Consider the following 7,670-nt stretch of genomic DNA (forward strand, 5'->3'; position numbering starts at 1 on the left):
TGATTGAATTTGAATTTAGTTCTTGAGGATTATTTGTTTCCAAGTTTGTGAATATTTTATCATTTTTATTTTTACTTAAATCATCTTCGCTTAGTGATTCAGTGCTAGAAAATTTTTTATATGGATTATATCGTCTGACGTCAGATCTTTTCATTTTTAAATTTTTATTTTTACCGATATATCCGTTTTTATTATTTTTAACTCATCGCCGGTCGCTAGGGTAGCTAATCCTATTGCCGTCGCTAGCAGATTTGACGACTGGGTCCATAGTATTGTTACTGACTGGCCCAACCGCTTGAGTTTTTGGCTCAAGAATTTGACGTTTTTCGACCGAATCTTCTAGACCGACCGCTTGAGTATTTTGCTCAAGATTTTGAATTTTTAAATTTATTTTTCTAACTCCGTCGACTGAGTTAGTCGCAATTTTATTTTTATCGCGAATTATTTTCTTACTTGGAGTAATTTCCTCTGAACTTGAATTATTATTTTTGTTAAAATTTGTAGGTAATTTATTTTTATCGTTATTCGAGCTAATTGACTCTGAATTAGTTTTGTATTTAGGTTTCTTTTTAAAGACTTTACCATCGTCTGAAGGATCTGAAGTCCTCAACCTAGCGATTCCGGGTTTTCCAGGTCGCCATTTAATTTTAATTGGATAAACTTCGCGGTTTTCAATTATTGGGTTACGCGATAAAGCGTCCGCGTTTGTGTTTATTTTTCCCGCCTTATATAACACGGTATATTCGAACTCTTTAAGCCGTTCTCTCCATCTCATTACACGCGATGTTGGGTCATTCATATTATTTACCCACACCAGCGGTCTGTGATCGGTGACAAGAGTAAACTCTCTGCCATAGAGATACGGTCTAAATGTTTTCATACCAAATAAGGCTGCGACCATTTCTTTTTCGGTGGTCGAATAATTTTTTTCGTGTTTATTGAGCACACGAGAAGCTGCTGCAACAATTGTGTCTTCGCCAATTTTGCCTTGTGAGAGAATTGCTCCAACTGCATAGCCCGAAGCATCGGTCGTTAAAATAAATGGTTTCGAAAAATCTGGATACTGCAATATCGGAGCTGTACATAGTTTATCGCGCAAGGTTTTAAAAGCTATCTGATGTTCAGGCGCCCATGAAAATCTTGCGTTTTTGCTTGTAAGATCGGATAGGCACTTAGAGATTTTTGCGAAATCCTTGATAAATCGCCGATAGTAACCAGCAAGTCCAAGAAATTCTCTCACTTGTGTTGTGTTTTCAGGTGTTTTGAAACATTTGATCGCTTTAATTTTATCGGGATCAGGCTTGACACCGTCGGCAGATATAAGATGGCCTAAATAAATTACTTCTTTTTTTAGGAATTCACATTTATCGGCTTGTAGAGTTAAATTCGCACTTCGCAAACGTTCGGCTAATTTTTCGAATTTAGTGTTATGTTCTTCTAAAGAACGTGCGTAAATGACTATATCGTCTAAGTAAACAAAGAGATCTGCTCCTTGTAACCCGCGTAAAACTAAATCCATTAACCTTTGGAACGTTGCTGGAGCATTTTTAAGTCCAAATGGCATTCTATTAAATTGATAATGACCATGAGGAGTTGTAAATGCTGTTTTGTGCTTATCTTTAGGATCTACTTTTAATTGATGAAAACCCGATTTTAAATCAAATACTGAAAAATAAATCGCACCACCTAATTGATCAAGAATATCATTTATCAACGGTAGTGGATATGCATCTTTAACAGTCTTATCATTTAATTTACGATAATCTATAACTAAACGCCATCTTTTATTGCCTTTAGAATCAGCCTTTTTGGGTACGATCCATAAAGGGGAATTATATGGTGAGGTCGAAGGTTCAATAATATCCATTAACATTAGTTCTGTTATCTGTTTTTCTATTTCGTCTTTCTGTGCTGGAGGGTGTCTGTATTGTCGAGTATTTACGGGAACGTCATCGGTAGTGGGTATAGTATGAGTCGCAGTGTCTGTAGCGCGCAGTGGTTCTCCTGGAATGTGGAATAGGTCAGCGTATTTCTCTACTAGAGAAACTATTGCTTTACGCTCTTCCTCATTCAGATGTTTTAAACGCAAGAGTTTTAACACTTTGTTGACACGATTTTCCCCGGCCGTGGTACTTTTATCGTAATTGTCTGTGTCGTCATGCGTCAAAGTAGTATCCTCGTCTTCGCTTGTCCCGAATGGGTACAGAGGAATTACGGGTACTTTTACTTTTACATCTTTGTCAAGAGTATTTATTGCGTACAAATAAGCAATTCCGTTATTATTACTCACTAAAGCTTCGCCCGCGTAAATACCGTTTTCAAATTCGATACGAGGTGTATAACCCTCTTTAAGTTTACTATCTACTCGAACAAACATTGCCGTTTTCGTTCGAGCTTTTAAAACGAAATATTCTCCTTCTGTTAATGATATTCGTAGATTATTTAAATGTTGAAATGTTACCGTATTGTCTACTAAATTTATTATTCCGCCGTGTTCTCGTAAAAATTCCATGCCAAGTATGCCCGTATAATCTAAAGGAAATTCGTCCGGTATTATATGAAAATAAGTGTCCTTATTAAAAATTTGTATTTTTATTCTACCCAAAGTGATAGCCTCGGAGACACCGTTTAATTTGTAACAATATGATTCGTCGATTAATTTTTTATATTTTACTTCCCCGTATTTTATTAAATTTAAATTACATCCGGTGTCTACTAAAATTTTCCCATAGCTAGATATTATATCTTTGGATCTGAACATAATTGACGTAGGTTTATAATCAATTGACATGGCACGCACGGAATAAGTTTCTGTCGGTATTCTTAGTTTTTGTTTAAATTTTGGCGCTGAATTGCTACGTTTCCCATCGGAGCGCCGACTCGAGGGAACGCTTGGTCGTTTCCCGTACCTGTACTCGGTTTTGCATTTAAACCGTCGCGTTTTCCTTCATTATAAATTTTCTTACGACAATTGTTTACTGAATGACCGTTCATTTTACAGTAATCACATTGAAGAATATTTTTGTTCATACTTTGATTAGATTCAATATTCTTTCTTTGAATTAAAATTCTACATTCCTCAATATTATGATTGTTTCTTTTGCAAGAATTACAAAACTTATTTGGGTTGTTTCGATTTTGATTGTTAGCCTGTTCCGATTTTTCACGACTGTTTCTGTTATAATTTTTATTAAATTGCTGATAAGGATTCAAATTTCGAATTTGGTGATTATTTTGGTTAATTGTGTTGTGTGGGTTTGGGTCTTGGATTGCGAAACAATTTTTATTTGAATTATTTTCGAATGGCTTGAAAAGTTTATTTATATTTTTCATTTGCTGTAATTTTTGTTCCGCTTTAATTGCTGCGGTAGCGGCTGTAGCAAGATCCGCAAATTCGTCATTGTGTAAAAATAAAGCAAGTCTTGGTTCTAAACCCGAAATAAATGCTTGTACCGCGGTTTCTTTAGCCAAAACTATTTTTTCATCTTTACTATTACCGCCTGTATCCGCGATTTCTGAGCAAGTGTCCTGTAAATGTTTATTCACTCTATGGTAAAAGTCCATTACGCGTTCACTCGATTTTTGCTCCAAGTCATTAAATTCTTTTAACCAAACTGAAACTTGTTTGCTTAATCTAAAATTTAAATTTAAAAATGCAATAAATTCGTCTATTGTTTTTACGTTTGACCCGCTTACTCTAATTAAAGGTTCGCCTTTACATTTGGATTTTAATATTCTAACGAGCGCGTCCTCGTTTATTTCTCTTAGATATTCTTTCGCGTCTTTGCATGCCTGTATGAATGATTCTACTGGATAACTTATACCGTCAAAGTCTGGTATAGTTTTGAAAAATTCTTTGTAATCGAATTTGTTATTTGCACTTAAATTATTCGTTAAATTAAGATTGGGAGGTAATTAGTGTGAAGTACCCACGGGTGGATTTCTTTCAAAATGTGTTTTTAATTGTTGAGCAATAGCTGCTTGACAATTTTCTTCAAATTTATTTTTCATTTCAAGTTTTTCTGCTAGTAATTGTTCGATTTGAGCTTTTAACGCTAGTACTTCATTTTGGGTTTCCGTAAGGGAAACTTCCCTTTGTTCAAGACTCATTATTGTTTATATAGATATTTCGAAAGACAGAAAAAAAAACTTTTAACAATATAAATGACTTACTAATTAGTTGTTTACAGGTTTGAATTTCAGATGAATCGGTAATTGTAGTCGATATAGAGATCTTCGTTGCCGTCGGAAGGTTGATGGAAACACGTTGAGCAGAATGTGTGATGACTGTAGATTTCTCAGCTGTAGTTGATATTGAACTGCGTCCGTCGGGCGTCGTGAATGATATTGGTAGTTTTATTTTATTTTAAATTTTAATTCTTCATTAACTTCACTCACTTGAATTTTATTATGAATTTTATTGTTAATTCACAAAATTTTATTTTTTTTCTTGATGTATATGATTTTTATAAATTTATATACTTTTTTTTTGTTTATTAATTTATTTGAGAGCAGAAAAAAAAATTTAATTTCAGATCTTGAATAATAAAAATTCAATTTTCAATTTAAATGTTCGACGAGAAAAAAAAAATTTTGTTATTTTATCTTAATTATTTTTGAATTTTTTTTAATTTCAATTATTTAGATTTTTATTATTATTTATTTCACTCACTTCAATTCTCACTTAACTTTTCACTTCTGTTTCACAATTTTACTTCTTTTTTTTTTTTATTTAGGAAAAAAAAAATTTCCGATATCGACAAAAAAAAAATTTGTAATATTTTTTTTTTGTGTTGCTCAATTTCACTTTGAGAACTTGATGTTAATTTTTGTAAAAAAAAATTTTCGGATTTTTGAGATTTTACCAGTGTATTCGGGGGCTGTTCGAATCCGTCGCTGCCACCAATTTTAATTATATAATAAGTTGTTACGTCCTGGTTGATGTTTTGGCGCTGGCGTGGTTGAGCGGTCGATTTGAATTGGACGTAATGAGAACTTACATATAATTATAAATAATTATTTAGTAGGGGTTGAACAGCCACCATTCGGTGGTTGAAATAAACTGGTTATTATTTTATATCTCAATCCGATTTATTCAATTGTAAAAGAATAATTTCAATAATGTGGAAATATACAATTGAATCAATTTATAAATTGTTAAAGTTCGTCTAACAATAACTTCGAAAGGGTGAGAAAGAAGTTGAGTATTTAATATTGAGCCTGACTGCTCTCTATGATTCTATATTTCAGACTGACTTCTCTTGATCGAGAAAAACTAGAGTAAGTCTCTTATCAATACGAGGCGCTTGGGCATCAGGCCCGCGCATCGTTCGATATAGAGGGGTGGATCGTGATAAGCAATATTCTCGAATGATCCATTCTCCGTTCTCACGCTTTCTCCGTTTTTATTATTAACAAATGAGTCACTTATCTATGAACAAAAGTTATCTTAGAACAAAATAGATGTTTGTGCAGCTGCACGTCTCGAGGATTTACTCGAGGCGTCAGCGTTTATTTATACATAACAAATATTAAGAGAAAAATAACTTTATCAATATGTTTCAAATATTCTAAATAATATCATATTATTTTATATTATTATGTTATGCTATATTATTACATTATATTATATCCTATAATATAGAGTAACTTATTAATTATGCAACTTGCTAAATTATCAATATACATCTTAATTAATTAGTTAGGTCTCAGATCGGTCTCTTAATAATTAGTATTTAAAAATAGTCAGAGACATCTGACGAGCAGGCTGGGACGTAACAGTAGTTTATTTATTATAAAATTTATATTTAGTTATTATTGAATTTCAAATTTAGCTATGTTAAAACAACTTAAATTCATCGTAGTTTTGTTTATTATAAAATTTAGATTTAGTTACTGTTGAATTTCAAATCTATTTATGTTAAAACAACTTAAATTTATTGTAGTTTATTTATGATAAAATTTAGATTTAGTTATTATTAAATTTCAAATCAGAATCTACTTAAAATTTACTTGCTACCAAATTCAAATTTATTTGTTGGTGTTAATGATTTGATTATATTTTGCAACCTGATAGTTAATCAATATTTTGAATAATTTGTTGCAAAATTCTAACATTTAAACATTCTTATTAGTTAACATTTTCTGTTAATGTTTAATTTTTATTTCCTTAATGACCTCTACGTCATAGGATTTTGTGTCCGTCTCTAATTTTGTCTATTTATTCTATGATAAAATATTTCAACAAAAGTGCACTTAAAGTGAAAGTAAGGGATTTAGATTGTGTAAAGATTGTTTATTACAACTAAAATTTATTTACCTCTTACCTACGCCACGTACGGTTTTGTTGATAAACATTTTTTTAAATATATATATTTTTTGTTTAAAGTGTTTCCAAATAGCCTCTGGGCCTTTACAATTACCTGAAGGGTCATAAAAATTACATTTAGTTGTTTGCTCTAGCATTTCAACAAATGTCAAAACAAACAAGTCTAATCTTTTTAAAAGCATTCCGAATTTTATAAATAGAAAAAGTAAAATCTGGTCGTCGGCTAAATTTTTAGCTGGACGTAACACTTGGAAGATTGCCTCCCCTCATCTTTTTCATCGTCGTCGTCTTTCCGCCGCCTTCCAATGGGCATTGCCTACAGATTGTAGGACTGAATCGAAAAGAAATATAATCATTAATAAATTATCAATAAAAATAACAATGAAATAGTAAAAATGATGGGGTTGAAAAATTTACCTCTTGCTCCCACAGCTATTGACGACGCCAGTTCTCGGCGTTATAGTGTAGCATCGCTACACCGAAGATATCGAACCCCTTCATGGCTTCAGCTTCTTCGTCCTTCCACCTAATGTAAATATTGTACAGCCGGTCGGTGTTCCGGCTAACTCGCAATTCCCAGTTCTGAAAAAAAAAAAAATAATAAATAAATAAAATAAATGAATGTATATTAATTGAAAATATAAAAGAATACTTACTGCATCACGCAGTGCTTCCCTCATGGCAGGATTCATAATTTTCTGTAAATTATAAAAAAAGCTATAAAATTCAATAATAAAAGCAACATAAAAATGAACAAAATAGAAAAATTAAAAATAAAAAAGAATAAAAAATAATAATAAAATGAAATTACTTACTCTGATCATTTTTTTTTTAAATTCAGGAGAGTCTATCCGTCGAGTTTTGAAAATTTTTTTTGACTGTTATTCCGCTTTACTCTGCCGAAATTTATATTCGCAGGTAACAATAGCAGCGGTCAGTGTGGAAGGGATACCTCAGAGCAACCTAGGTATATTCTATTAAATGTATAATATTTTAGAAAAAATGATAATTTTCCATCAATTTTTTTAAACAAATTGTACAAAAAAATTTAAAAAAAAAAAATTAAAAACTTAAAAAATAAAAATGATTTTTGTTGGTAGAACTGTCACTAAGTCTTTTTATAGAAGCCTTCAATGTAGGCGTCACTATATATATATATACATATATATATATATATATATATATATATATATATATATATATATATATATATATATATATATATATATATATATATATATATATATATATATATATATATATATATATATATATATATATGTATATATATATATATATATATATATATATAAGTATTTCCACAAAAGAAATACATTTCATA

General features: G+C 31.1%; 1 long non-coding RNA gene across 1 annotated transcript; it reads right to left on the bottom strand.

Annotated features, from left to right (window-relative positions):
- Positions 1 to 5,278: 5,278 nt before the first annotated feature.
- On the bottom strand, positions 5,279 to 7,065 carry LOC128668635 (uncharacterized). The gene is made up of 3 exons (XR_008404286.1): positions 6,985 to 7,065; positions 6,746 to 6,910; positions 5,279 to 6,659 (listed from the first exon to the last, which is right to left on the bottom strand). It is a non-coding gene; the product is annotated as an uncharacterized LOC128668635 (long non-coding RNA).
- Between the last annotated feature and the right edge of the window lie 605 nt (positions 7,066 to 7,670).

The sequence above is a fragment of the Microplitis demolitor genome, chromosome 9, assembly GCF_026212275.2.
Source record: "Microplitis demolitor isolate Queensland-Clemson2020A chromosome 9, iyMicDemo2.1a, whole genome shotgun sequence".
In the NCBI taxonomy this organism is placed as follows: Eukaryota; Metazoa; Arthropoda; class Insecta; order Hymenoptera; family Braconidae; genus Microplitis; species Microplitis demolitor.